General features: G+C 35.6%; 1 protein-coding gene across 6 annotated transcripts in view; it reads left to right on the top strand.

Annotated features, from left to right (window-relative positions):
* LOC114050151 (protein dispatched homolog 1) overlaps positions 1 to 15373 on the top strand; it is a 234920-nt gene that overhangs the window by 194522 nt on the left and 25025 nt on the right. The window lies entirely within an intron of this gene.

The raw sequence follows: 15373 nt of genomic DNA, 5'->3' as shown, positions 1-15373 counted from the left end.
CAAATTATATGGGTATGTCCCATCCACAGGCTAAAAACCCTGACAGGTCATCAGAGGCCAGTAAAACAGTCTCTGCCATTTAGGCGGGACAGAATTGCTTGAGACTTTGGGAGCTTTATCTGTGATGTTTAAAAAACAAGTTTTCTACTGACTTTTCCTTATGACTAGACAGGTGCTTTGAGGACCAAGGAAAAAGGATTTTGGAATTTTTTTTAAAAAAATCTTTTTTAACTTGAGAAGCCTTGCATTTTTGCTTTCCTGCTTAAAAAAAAAAAAGCCCATTAGGTCAATGAACCAAAATGATTTCTGAAGGCTCCTTTCTAATCATGCATGACTTTGATTACTAGGCATTGTATTCTAGCAGCACTAATTCATCTTTGCACAGGCGGTTCCTGACACCTACACCATCATGAAGCTTAGTTTCCATGTATAGTGCTAGATGAGTATGGGGCAGTTGGTGTCTGTATCTGCTAACCCTCCCCCACGATAAGGCCTTCTTTGAAAACTCATCCCAAGATACTACTAACACCACCAAACCAGCTAGGTAGTAAACCATTCAAAACAAAACAAAACAAAAATTCAGTCAATCTGGATATTCAGATAAAGAACCAACATGATCCTTCAGAATACCTTACAAGTACTTTTTCTTACAAACTCTTATGATATAGAGAATTCATCATTTGTTTTTTACTTGGTGTTGACAAAAAAGTAAGAAAGCCTATTTCATGACTACATTTCAATTTTTTTTTATATTGACAAATTCTTTTTTGTCATGGTAGACAATTACAAACAAAGTCATAAATTATCCACAGAATCCAAAGGCCTAAAAACTATTATACAAAACAACACAGAAAAGTGATTGCAACTGAAATTGTATGTACCTTTACACTTTTGTAGTCTACCATTTGTTACAAAAAAGAAAAGTTTGTTCTTTAACAAGTGAGTTAGTCCCCATGTCAATTGTATTTGAGCTGAGAGTTTTTTGTTTTGTTTTTTCTTTGCTGTCTCATACCTTCAGTTGCATAGTGGTAGTCCTTGTATATGTTCTGGGTCCCTGGGTCACCCTATGAAGGTTATTGTCTAGGAGCACATGGTTTGAACACTGACCCTTGCTTTCTACCATATGTAGAAAGGTACAGCCCCAAGTGCCTTGGTCACAGCCCAGGTCTTTGCTCATATACTAATTTTAAGAGGAAGTTTCCAGAGAAGCACAGGGTTCTCAGGCCAGCACTTGCTTTCTAGCACCAGCTCACCAGGTACTAGGTGCATCTGCTAGTCAGCTAAGTCCTAAGGACCTGAGTGTCCAGTTTATAGCTAGGGATGAAGGTGGCCAATGGGTCAAGGATATCAGTAGGAAGCATAATCAGGAAGAAAGATGATCTTTAAGCATGTTCTATTTAGCGTCATGTTGACCAGGAGTCTTGAGGGCAGTCCCCAGGGAGTGAGGGCAGTAAGAGCTGGGAGAAGAGGAGTAGGAGAAACAGGAAAAGGGGGGAGGAGAAGTATAATACTCTGGAGGAATATAATACTTACAGATCATTGGAGAGGTCTCCACATGAGAGCTCTGACTCCCTTAGGACTATCTCTTTTTTTATACCTAAAGGGTCATGAGTCTCAGAATGTCATATACAAGAGCAGTTTCATACATGCAGACAGTCTCTACGTCATGTTTGAATCACAGCACAAGGGAGAAACTGTGGTTGATCAATTCATTATGCAATTTTGGTTTTGGTTCTAGAGGGAGGATTAATGGTAGCAGGTGATGGTGTCGGTAGCCCTTCCTCCTATCTTCTAGCACCGCTTTACCTTCTAATAGAGGGTGTGGTGTTGTTACAGGGCAGGCCAGTGTACCTGGGGTCCTCTATGAACTGTTTCTGGAAGAAAGTGCCTTGCCAGCCGCAGGACGCGTTCCTGGAACCCACTGCAGTATATAGGCTCTGCTTCCTTTTCTGTGCAATACTTCATATATGTCTTCTTGTGTTTCTCTGTGTTCTTCGTAATTGTATTTCCTTACAACATAATATTCAGTTACATCAATATACAAAATTTTGTTCAGCCATTCTCCAGTTATAGCTAATACTGTTTTCAACTATTTGGTAGTACAAGTCTTGCTTTACTTAGCCTTCTTGAAAACCCAGTGGCAGGATCATTGGGCAATAGGGTATGAATGATTTTGTAGCTTTCTTGTATAATATTTTCTAAAACATTGAGACCAATTCACAGCTGCCTGTACTGGGTTAGTGTGGCTATTTTCCCCTCTAACACTTACTTTGTTTTTTAAACATTTTACCATGTTTGCCATTCCATGGGGATTAAAATTATACCTCAGAGTTCTTTTTTATTTTCATTTCTTTTGTTTATTAATGACTTTGAACACTTTTTCATTGTTTAGAATTTGATTTTTCCCGTGATTCTAGACTTACAAAGAAACTATCCTGTGGAATAGGACTACCTTCTGGAGAGGTGGTGGATTCCTCCTCTTTAGAGGTCTCCAAGCAGAGGCAGGGTGAATATACTTGTTGGGGACTTTATACTGGCAACTGCTTTTATGACTGGATTAGACTAGGTAGCACTGAGTTACTTTCCGACTCTCAAATTCTGTGATTCTCTCATTTTCTGTGTAGAGATTTGATGATCTCAGATTCCACAAAAGAAGGAAATGGACTGCAATAGAGTTTCAAATCTGAAATGTAAACTAGATCATCTATTTCAGCCTTCTCAATGTATGGATTGTCTGGGTGCTCAGATGAGTTAACCTAAGCTCACAAAGTTAGTCGCAAAGCCTAGAGTAGAACCTTAGGGTCAATTCTTGGTTCATTTCTCCATGATGAGGATGAAACTTCTAAAAATTTTCATGTGGCAATTAGGCATCAGTGTATCTAACTGATTTCTTAGAGATACTTAGAATTATGAATTAAGAAGATGAAGAATGTTGAGGATTTACCTGGTACATAGTACATATACACCTAATATACATACCTTATCTTGTTATATGTTGGGAACTGGTAGTCCAAAGACATATAATCTACAAGTGTGGACTGTTCATTTTTGTTATTTTCTGTTAACTTGCTTCATTTTAAGCTTGATCTGATTTCCTTTGGCTCCAATCCTATGCCCAAATATTTTAATATTTCTTTTTTACGCTCAAGTTTTATGGACACTGTTAAAAAAAAATCCTATTGTTTCTAAAGAACTAGACTGGGCTAAGATTTTCCTTTACTCTTCATTAGCACTTTCAAAAGTCAGTTTGTATTCACTTGTTATTTTAGATTATGAGAAGGTTGAATATGGAAATGGAAATTAAGTAAAGTCAATTCCATTATGCATTTCTGTTCTTAAGAGCATAACTAAAGAATTTTTTATAGGCATAGCTTTTCTTACTGACCAGTATAATAAAGACATCAGAACAGCTGCAAGGTATTGGTTACACTGCTGGAATTCATTTTGATACACATGGATTTTTTTTAATGCATTTTTCCCAGCCCTTCAAAATGTGATAGCAGGTGTGACTTTTAACCTTCCAAAGCAGAAAACTTAATCATCAGCATCTCTCATATAGCACTATATTTTGCAAGGAGAGGGGGACCAAAATGTGTGAAAGACTTGTTTGTTTTACAAAGATTTGGAAACTATTTTTATAAGACAGGGTTTTAATAAAAATAAACTTTTATGGTAAAAAAGCAGAATGTGGTTATATGTCATGTGTGTTACAACTAATAAGTCAGTACCAGCTAATACAGAGAGGAAGGAAAAAAGCCCCACATTAATGAATTTTGGTTTCATATATACACATATTCTTAAAACTAATCATTTCTAGGTCCTTATCTTAATTAGAACTGTTAAAAGGTAAAAGTTATGATATCCCTGGTGTGATACATAAAATTTATTGAACTAAAATAGACTTGCATGCACTTTAACTTACTAATGGCTAGAATCAAATCATAGCCTCTTATTTAAATAGCGTTATGACTTATGAACAAGCACAATTCATGGGTTTGCAAAATTTTCTGATATATTTTAGATATCCTAATGTGTAATAATCAGATATACACACATTTCTATATATCTTATAGACAGTTAAATCTTCATTATGGAAATTCATTGGCATTTTTGTGCAATTTTAAAGGTGAGAATTGATAACTCTTGCGTACCTATTTTTTTTTCTGAAAAAAAAAAAACTGTTTCTATAACCGCGTGAAGTAGATAATGCAAGATGTATTATCCCCATTTTATAAATGAAGAAACCAAAGCCAAGGGAGTTAAGCGAGTTACCCAAGGTCACAGAAACAGTCAGAAAGCAGGGATTTAAACCTAGGCCCTCTGAATTCAAATTTATTATTCTCCCTACTCTACCCTCTGCTTCATTCATTTCACAAAGTAACTAGATATTGCCGACAACCGTGTGGAAAAGTTGCAAGGTGTTATTCTAATATCTTGTGCAATTTTAAATCATAGAATCACTGCCATCACTTAGGCCCCTCAGCAGTTTCTTAAAAACAGAGATGAGTGATCAAACTGTATTAAAAAGATCCCCAAAACACTTCCTCACAGGAGTGTTAATATTACCTGTAATAATCAGATTATTCAGATAGATTTCATCAGTTACCAAGGATGCAAAGAAAAAAGTGAAGCTTTGAGGGAAACACCATGATGTAATAGTAAAAGCACCATAATTTTGGGGTCAGAGGGCCCAGGGCTCCAATATCTATGAGTTCTGAGGCCAGCAGATAAGTCATTTAACTTTTCAAAACCTCGATTCCCTTAGCTGTAAAATGTCGTGGTTGGACTAGCTGTCCTCTGAGGTCCCTCCTGGTTCTTACTATAATTCTCTGCATTTGGAATTATAGTAGAGAGAAAGCTCAGGATGAAGAATTCATAGGATCGTAGATCTTGAGCTCGAAGGAACTTGAGAGGCTTTCTAATTCAACTTGCTCATTTTACAGATGAGGAGATCAACCAAAGGAAGGTTTGCTCGGAGTCACCTATCCAGCTCCTTAGTAGCCGTATGATCCTGGGCAAGTCATTTAACCTCCACCTGCCTCAGTTTCCTCAGTTGTAAAAAGGGGATAGTTATAAGCATCTATGTCCCAGGGTTGTTATGAGGACCAAATTAAATAATGGTTTTAAAGAACCTTACAAGCCCTAACACACTATATAAGTATTAACTATTATTATTAACTTTCTTTCCCACTCCCCATTTAAGTTCTCTCCACTGCCTCCAAATACACCAAGTTCATTTCTGCCTCTGTAACTTCCCTTTTCCTTGATACCTTCTGTCCACTACATCCTTGAAACTTTCACCCAAGTTTTACCTAATTTGTGAAGCCTGCCAAGACTATCAATTTCTATATGAGTCTCTCCATTCTCCCAGATTCCTGTTGTGTATATTTTGACACCATTTAATTTCTTTTATTGTGTTCTTATTGTTTCATGTACAGAGGTCTTGTTTACCTAGCTAAATTTCAGAGTGCCTATCACAGTTTTAGGCATACAATAGATAGTCAATATTTGACTTGAATTGAAATAAAATAGGCTGAATTATATATAGTTTTAGTAATGTATATGTATATATAAAATTTTAATTCTTTAAAATTGGTGATCCATCTGTGGTAGTTACAGTAACTCTTACTTGATCCAAATATTTGATTACCCCCTTCAACTATTCTGTATAAATGGAAATTTACTATGCTTATAAAATATCTATCTATCTATCTATTTATCTATCTATCTATCTATCTATATATATATACACACAATTGCTTTTTTTAATAGATGATGTTGCTGATAGCATTTCAGTAAATCAACATTTATTGAGCACTGGCTATGTGCAAGACACTGCACTAGGCATAGGTGAGAGCTGGAGGCAGATGATTACAAAGATGAAGGACATACCATTTCCATCAAAGAACTTCTAATCTAGTGAGGGAAAATAACTGACACAAAGCAGAATTTACTTTATAGGTTAGATAAAAACATGTTTGTAGTTTCTCATTCACACCTAACAGTGTGACTGCTTTATTTTTCCTTTTAAGTGCTAGTAGGGGTAAAGCACCTACTCCATCATGCTGAATGGTTTCACCAATGCAAAAAGTTTTTTGGGAAAATGCATTTCAGCTAACGCTGACACACTGGGTGCTTAGCACCAATCTTCTCTCTTACTTAACTATAGCAAATACATAAATGCCATTTTCTGAATTTTGGAGGCCAGATATTTTGGCTTATACAATTAATTTTTCAAACATACTCTAAGCTCCCTCATTTTTAAGGGGTGACTGTGACTCTTTTCTGTTTTTATAGTTAGTGGCAGATGATCAAAATGACCAGTACTCTTGAATGCTTATCTTTTATACATATAGGAAATGCCCTGCACAAGTGGTTGTGTTTATTGTTATCCTTCAAGTCACTTGACACAGACCATAAACATTTAGCCGTGATGCATAAAAGATGGATTAGAAGCTTGGCTTAGCTTGTCTGCAGTTTATCTGTTTCATCTTCACAGCTGAATCCAAGTGTGCCAGTGATGATTCATGGTAATAGTTAATGATGAAGAAAGACTTTGTTTTTGTTGGAAGTCATTAAAAGAATTCACAGCCAACGTGTGAATCTCTTACTGTGAGTTCACCCTTTTGTAAAGCAATATACCAACCTGGATTTAATACATATAAATTAGCTTTAAAGCTTTTTGTTTTTAAGTAAAGTTGAACTATTTGATTTCATCATATTGCACCTAATTAGATTTCTAATGAGTATAAAACTGGCCTTCCAAATATTTTCTGAAGGTATTTTGGTTGCTTCTTTTTGCTCACTTCACAGAAAAGTTAGAAGTCCAAATTCCCTTATAAGCATTTCAGAGGTTCAGAAATATAACTGGCCAATCATTTGTGGTACATTAAAAACCTTTGAATAGTGTTTTTTAGTTAATTTCCTTATTACTTATTGCTTATTATCTTATTATAGAAAAGAACTTTGTCTAGACTATTTGAACATAATCAACTTTCTGTAACTTGTCACAGCATCATTGAATTTCAAACTTGGAATAGAGGTACAGCATAGTGCCTGGCACATAGTAGACATTTAATGAATGTTTATTGATTGATAGATGTAGGTAGTATTGATACTTCAGGTACTAAAAAAAAAGTAGTGTTTTCTCAGCAGAATTAATACAAATGTGATAAAGAAGTTTTGTGGCCATTATAGCAACTTTATCTCCTACCATTACAGTGTCCTTGAACCCTCTTCCTACTCCTTCATAAAAAGCCTCATCATTTTGATGACATTTGTTCATGCCAGGTTTTCCTGATATTGACAAGTTGGCAAAGTATCAATAGGAAAAGGAAAAAAGGATGGTGAATAGAACTAGAGACAATGCCTCAGGATGATCTTATGAAGAAACTGGATATGGTTAGCCTAAAGAAGATATGGCTTAAGCAAGAAAAACATGGTAGATACCTTCAAGTATCTAAAGAATTGTTTTGGATTAGACTTGTTTAGATTGGCCCCAGACAACATAGCATAGAAATTACAGAGAGGCTGAGTTAGGATCAGTATGAAGAAAAATTTCCCACCAATTAGATTTGTCCAGAAATGAAAGAGACTGGCTCTGAATTCCCACTAGTGAAAGTCTTCAGGCAGATGCTGGGGGATCACTTTGGCTGTCAAGGGAATTCTTGGTCAGGTAGCAGCGGTACCAGATGACCTCTATGGTCTCTTTAATTCATTACCTGTGATTCAGCATTTCTTCTTGTTACTTCCCCACTTTGATAAATCTTCTCTGTAGTTCTTTCTAATTTGCTTGATACAAATTTCTCTCAACCTTTTTCTTTTCTCTGCAATCTCTGGTGACTTTCCCCTGGTTTTCCAACCGTGCGAGTCTGCCTCCATTTTACTGTGCCTTGAGCTTCTCCTTTTCTCATCCTCATCATAGCCTCATTTATGTGTTCCACTGGAAGATAATGACTAAGTAGTTAGAGTAGTTGGCAGAACATCACAGGGACCCGCAAATACTAACAGATTTTTTTTCCGCGTTTAGTCGCATGGTTTTACTTCTGTTTAGTGCAGTCTAGCCTTTTATACCCAATATCTTCATTAGCCTACAAAATCTGATATTATCTTGAAAAGTCTTGCTGAAGATTTTATCATTATGTTGAAAAAAAAAAAGAAAGAAATCTGGGAGATGCAAAAAAAAAAAAAAAAGAATTAGATAGAATCCTATACAAAGGACCTTCTGTATGTGCCTCCTTAGCAGGCTTGCTGTTCACCTCCTCTGGTATATTCTGGCTGCAAAAAGCTGCAGTGGTAGGATTAAAGACAGAAATCCTTATATACCTTAGTGATCATGTTTTACCTCTAGTTATGCTGTAGGTTTTTCAGAACATCTGTTTGGATAGCAACTTCAGACGGTTATTATGTTTTCCCAGGAGGCATCTCTGTGGTTGCCCCAATTATCTGTTTTTCAGAATAGACTTCTGCTCATTGCTTTGATTAACATAAAATGAACTTGCTACTATAGCAGAAAGAAAGCAAGGACTTTTATTGCATTTATGGTTGTAACGTTCTCTAAGGGATACACTTGGGAGAAGCTAGGGGAGGGGGAGGAAAGAGTATTTATATCTTGTGCTAGACCAAATTATACACGGTAGAATTTTATTTCTTTGGAATTGCTTCTTTTGCCAGAAACTTGGCACCATGAAAAGGCCTGTTTTGAGCTTTTATGGTTTTTCTTTTTTTCTTAATTAAATTTTACTTCTTTTCAATCAACAAAAATTTGCCTTTTCTCCCATCTCACCTTTTCTTCCTCTTCACTGAGAAAGAAAAACAAGACCCCTATTATAAACATGTGTAGTCAAACAAAACAAATTCCCCCATATACCATGTCCAAAAGAAATATTTCTCAGTCTAAATTCTGAGTCTATCACCTCTGTATCAGGAAGTGAGTAGGATATTTTATTATGAGTCCTCTGGAATTGTAGTTGGTCATTGCATTGACCAGACTTCTAAAGTCTTTCAAAGTTGTTTGTCTTTACAATGCTGTTAATCTTGGGTAAATTATTCTGCTAGTTCTGCACACTTCACTCTTCATCTGTTCATAAAAGTCTTCTCAGGTTTCTCTGAAACTGTCCCCTTCATTCATTCTTAAAGCACCATAATATTTCATCACATTTATATACTATAATTTACTCAATCACTCCCTTAGTATCCGTTTCTTTGGCACAACAAAAATTTGCTATAAATAGCATTGTACATATAGATCTTTTTACTCTTTCTTTGATCTCTTTGGTGTGTATACTTGATATTAGTGTTGCTAGGTTGAAGTTTGATAAATTTTCCAGGTTAACAAATTTTGGGGCTTAATTCCATTTGCTTTCCAAAATGACTAGTTGAATTCATGGGTCTACCAATAGTGCAATAATGTGTCTGTTTTCCCACAGCCTATCCAGCATTTGCCATTTTCCTTTTTTGGTCAGCTTTGGTAATTCAATGAGTATAAGGTAGAATTAAATTAATTAAATTAAAATTTTATATTTTTCTAATTGTTAGTGATTTAGAGCATTCATATGGCTGTTTGTGTCTATTCATATTTTCCTCTGAAAACTGCCTGTTCAGAGCCTTCAACCATTTAGCAATTAATGGCTCTTATCCTGATAAATTTGTATCAGTTCTGTAAACATATTTGAAATGAGACATTTATTAGAGAAATTTGCTGCATTTCCTTATTTATCTGCTTTTAGTTTTAGCTGCATTGGCTTTGTTTATGCAAAAGCTTTGTAATTTTATGTAATTGAAATTTTACCTTCCATGATCCTCTCTATCTTTTGTTTATAAACTCTTCCTCTATCCATAGATCTGATAGGCGGTTTCTCCCTTGCTCCTTTAATTTATTTATGATGTCACCCTTTATGACTGAGTCATGTACCCATCTGGAACATATTGGTATACAGTCTGAGATCTTAATATTTACCTAGTTTTTGCCAAACTTCTTTCCAATTTTCCTGGCAATTTTTTTTTATCATATATTGGGTTCTTATTCCAATAGCTGGAGTCTTTGGATTTATCAAACGCGAGGTTGTTTTCCATTTTTTTTTTTAAAGGCAGTTGGGGCTAAGTGACTTGCTCAGGGTCACACAGCTAGTAAGTGTCAAGTGTTTGGTCTGAGGCCGCATTTGAACTCAGGTCCTCCTGACTTCAGGGCCGGTGCTGTATCCACTGCACCCCTGCCCCTGTTTTCCACTTTTTAAGGAAAAATAAGAAGTACTTTCCAGGACATGAACTTTTTGGTAGAGGCTATAGATTTAATATCTTTCGTAGGTCATTTCTGTAGTTTACATATAAATGTGCTCTGGCTAATGCACATGAACAATTACTAAATTAGTATACTCTGTTGTACCCCTGTTGATACTTCTATGCTCAATTGGTTTATTTGGCTGGTGGCTTTTGTCTTCTGGGCTATTAGTAAAATTAAAAGGGCTTTTGTTGAGCTTGGCAACTTGCCAAAATGCAAATAGTCTTCATAGCATCAAAATCTGTAAGAGTGGGTAGAAATGATCTAACTCAGTTGCCTCATTTAACAAAAAAAGTTTTATTTGTACCTTTTATTTTCACATCACATTGATTTCCAAATATGCATGTCCTCTCCACTATCCAGTTTAGTCTTCTCTTTCTTAAAAAAATTTTTTTTTTAAATTTTTAGGCAGTTGGGGTTAAGTGACTTGCCCAGGGTCACACAGCTAGTAAGTGTCAAGTGTTTGGTCTGAGGTTGGATTTGAACTCAGGTTCTCCTGACTTCAGGGTTGGCACTGTATCCACTGTGCCACCTAGCTGCCCCTTAGTCTTCTCTTTTAACAAAGATTTTTAAGTAACACAAAATCAATGTACACATTAACCATGTCTAACGAGCATATGCAGCATCTTGTACCCATCATCTCCTACCTTTTCAAGGAAAAGAAAGAAGTTCATTTTCACATCTGTTCTGATGGCTGAGTTTGGTCATCATAATTATAAAACTTTTAGTTGCAATTTTATTACTCTCTCCACTTACATTATTGTGACTATTGTGTATATTTATTTCCTGGTTCTGCTTATTTTACTATACCTCATTTCATAGGAATCTTTCTCATACTTCTCTGAACTCCTCATATTTGTCATTTTTGTGTGGTACAATAATTCATTATATTCATGTGCCACAATTTGTCTAGCTATTCCCCAATCAGTGAGCATCCACCTTGCCACCATTAATATATTTTATATTTTGCTGATGTGAATGTTTTGATATGTATGGGACTTTTCTTCCCCCTTATTTTACAGAGGAGGAAGCTGAAACCCAAAGAAATCAGTAACTGATCCAGTCCCATTGGTACTTAGCAACAGAACCCAGAGGTCCATTTAACTTCCTTGTATTAGAAGCTAATGGTTATGGGTCTTTGAAACATCTTTTGCTGTCATAAGAGTCTCTTACTGGATAGAGTTAAAATACAAGATTTAAAACATACCTATACATATTACATCACAATGAAGGTTAGGAAAAAATGCATGCCTACCAACATTCATACAGAATAGGGAAGAATGACTAAAGAGGAACGTTTAAAACTCTGACAGAAGGTAGAACTTAAATAGGGATCTGAATGTTAGAAGGAAATTATTGTACTTTGAAATAGAGGTGATGGAGTATGCTAATTTTTTTTTAAGAGTAGAATAACCTAGTTGAAGCTTCCAGGTCAGGAAAAAGTAGAATAGAAATGTGAAATACTGGTAATCCTAAAATGTTAGATAAAATTTGGAAGAACCATAGAGATTATCTTGTCCAACCCCTTCATTTTATAGATGATAACAATAACAACTTGCATTTACATAGTATTTAGTATATGTATTTTTGTCCTCCTTTTATAATAACAAAAATGGACTATATTTATAAAAGTCTTTAAGGTTAATAACACATTTTCCCCATGACAACCTTATAAGATTGGTAGTGCTAGAGTAGTATTATTTTGTAGATGAGAAAATTAAGCCTAGAGAAGTAAAGTGACTTGCCCATGGTCAGAGTGAACCACCTCTGTATAGAACTGGTTTGTTCAGTACTTTCAACTTTATTTTCCTTAGTGCAATTTCCTCTTCTTCATTAAGTACTTTGGGTGGTAGGATATAAGAGTCTATGTAAGTTGGCTTCACTGTCCTTAATGGTGAAAGTCGTTTGTTATTAAAACATCATTTAGAGCTCTTTTCTCTTTTTTGTCTATTTGCTGTCCTTACATTTTCACCGTTAAATGTCTTTAGAATGACTTGACTTAGTTTGGTCTGTTGCCAAGTTTTCTATAAATGTCTTTCCCTCTTTACTATGTCTTAGTATTTATGAATTGCTACTACTATAATCTTCTACCTTACTTCTCTGTAAGACAATTTTATATTCAAAACTGATTTTGCTGTTGGTCTTCTCTCTTTTTGGCAAGTAGGTAAGTGTTCTCTCAGGATGACAGTTCTTAGAATTTTGTTCTCCTCATTATGGCAAGTGATTTATATCAGTTAAATGAGTTATGAAAATTATTGTCCTTCCATCTATTTCCCATTTTTCATTCTTCAGTAACTTGTTTAAATAAATCTGATGAGAGAAAACCAATATGCACAAATGACTGTAGTAGTTAAAATGAAAACACTAAAATGAAGCTGATTGCCCAGTAACTGTCATACCCAGTCTTGGCCCCAGAGAAAAGATTAGGAAAAACACCTTTCTCTTTTTGTAGTGAGGTAAGCTGCCCAGGGCAGAGTGTTGTGTGTACTGTCAGATGCAATCTCCTCTCAGATCTATGAGACTCTTCGCTAAGATCTAGTGACTCCTTTCTGAGTCTGAAGTTTCCTTTCAGTGGAATAAAGGCCACTGTTCTGGTTGGTTTTGTTTAGCTAGTTCTCTTTTGAGAAATGACTATAATATGAAAACAAAACGCATCTATCAAATGTATTATTAAATAACAGTTTGTGAGGGTTTTTTTTTTAATGGTATACAAGCTTTTTATCATTTTTACTTTCTTCTCGCTTTACATTAATTTTATTCTTTGCTCTAAGAAGTCAGCAGACTGACTGTACGCAGACAGCTGATTCAGGAATGACTCCCACATCAGTTATGTTGTGAGGATCAGATGAGATAATAATGGTAAAGTGCTTAGCACGGTATCCGGCACATAGTAAGTGCTTCATAAAGATCAGCTATCATCATCATCATCATCATTAATGTCATGACTTGTTTCCTGTCTGTTAAAGTATAATTGGGTTCATTATTTGTGACAGTATTATTTGTTACCCATCATTGTGAAAAAAATATATATATATATATGTATATTAATGCTGTATGCTGCATTTAGACTTAAGTCGGCCAGAAACAATTTTGGTTAATTTAACATCATTCTATATCCAAGCTTCCAGTGCCCTCCAAATAATTCTGTGCTCCAAGACAATTTTAAGTAACATTTATAAGAATCTTGAACAAGAAAAAAGGTCACAGTGTGTAAAAATGCAGTTTGGGTTCATGTTCCCAGTTTGTTGAGTAACCAAGTCACCATCCCTTTCCTTCCTAGTCCACTGTCCTCTGAGACCTGTGAGGCTCTTCCCTCAGATCTAGATTGAGAATTTATCTGAATCAGAAGTATCTTTTCTGTATTAAAAGTTTCCTTTCAGTGGTAAAGAGGGTACTTCTCTGGGGTGGGTCCTAGCACCAGTCACTTCAGGGTTGAGGAAGGCAGTAATCTTATCTAGACATTAGTTAAATTTGATTATCACTCTTAAATCATTTCTCTAAGAAAGACCTTAGCTTTTGTTCTACCCATTTTCCTAAAGGGAAAAGTCTGGAGAAGAATGTTATTTCCTAATATTTCCAGTTTTATTAAGAAGGTTTTTTTAATACGCATCTCCATCAGGTTTGGTGCCTTCTGAGAGGGAGAGAGGGAGAGGGAGAGAGAGAGAGAGAGGGAGGATTCTTTTATGGAAGAAAGAATTTATATTTGTGTTTGAGGCTTCTATGTAGTTCATAAATGCTTGGCCTCTGTCATTTCTCACATATTTTCCAACATGTTTTTTCACCATTCTTACACATAAACTACTTTTCAATCAATAAGTAAGAATTCTTTTTTAACACCTGTATTGTACCAGGCACTGTGCTAAACTCTGAGGATACAGGGACGAAGAAAACCCAAAACTAGCCCTTCTCTCAAGGAAAGATTAGTCTACATTTGCGTTGAAATCACAAAGTTTCAAAGTATACATTAATTTAATATAGAGGAAGAAGAAATATGAGAAAACATCTCTCTTGAATTTTTGTAGAGGAGGGGGACTAATGAATGTAAAACACTACATAGAATTTAGACATTTAATATATTGATTAGTTTTGCTGAACTTCCCTCCCCCCCTCTTTTTTAAAATTTTTTATTAGGAAGGGATGGTTTTCTGAAAGGAGAATGAGATAGGGATTCACTGGGAAATGAAGATGATGTAAAAACAAAAGATATCAATAAAATTTATTTGTTATGGAGAATTTGAGTTCCCTTTTTTTTTTTGGCCTCTTAATTCTCTGCAACACAATGTAAACTACAATTATTTTCACAGTGGGCTTGTTTTTATCATGAATACTGCAGTACAAGATAACTAGTGTTCCATGAAATGGTCTTTGGACTCATGATGAAAAACAATTCTCCCCACTCCTTTATTTGCCTCTCCAAGGAAAGCTGGTGAGGCATATTCCCATTTAGCAGCAACTTCCTTTATATTAAGAATATTATGTTATATGATAAAATTCATTTCTTCCAGTAATATGTCTGCTTATTGGTTCTTAGACAAGAATGTCACATTTAGACTTCCAGCCGCTGAGTTAAGGTTTATCTGGCCCCAAATTGTGTTACGTCCTTGGCCCCATTTCCCACCGTTTTGCTGTTTATTCAGCAAGCATTTTTAAATGTTTGCTGCATACAAGCAAAGTGCTAGGGATAGAAAGAAACAATTCCATCTTTTGAGGAGCTAACATTCCAGTAAGAATGAGCCTACATTCATTCACCTGAGTGCCATTGTCACTGAGAATGTGGAACAGATCTGCAAATGACTGAGGGCCATTTAGTATTTTTCTTTGTTTTGTGGATTGCTGTGGTCAAATAATTTGTTACTAAGTGATCAGCCTAATGATAATGATGATCTCCATACTTAATTAGGGTGGTCCTTGGAAAGAAGACAGTCAGTTGCTGGGACTGTAACTGAAATCTTTCCAGTTTTGCAAAACCTATCAGAGCTTGTACTCTGTTTGCATAGCCTCCAAGAACATAAGTTCATTTCCACATTATAATAAGGGACTTATATACTTAAGGGGGAGGGGAGGTGCAGCGTGGAAAAGGAGAAATGGGGAGGG

This window comes from Vombatus ursinus, unplaced genomic scaffold, assembly GCF_900497805.2.
Source record: "Vombatus ursinus unplaced genomic scaffold, bare-nosed wombat genome assembly UNPS02014798.1, whole genome shotgun sequence".
Classification (NCBI taxonomy): domain Eukaryota; kingdom Metazoa; phylum Chordata; class Mammalia; order Diprotodontia; family Vombatidae; genus Vombatus; species Vombatus ursinus.
Note: the sequence above shows the minus strand (reverse complement) of the source record. Positions and strands in the feature narration are given on the sequence as shown.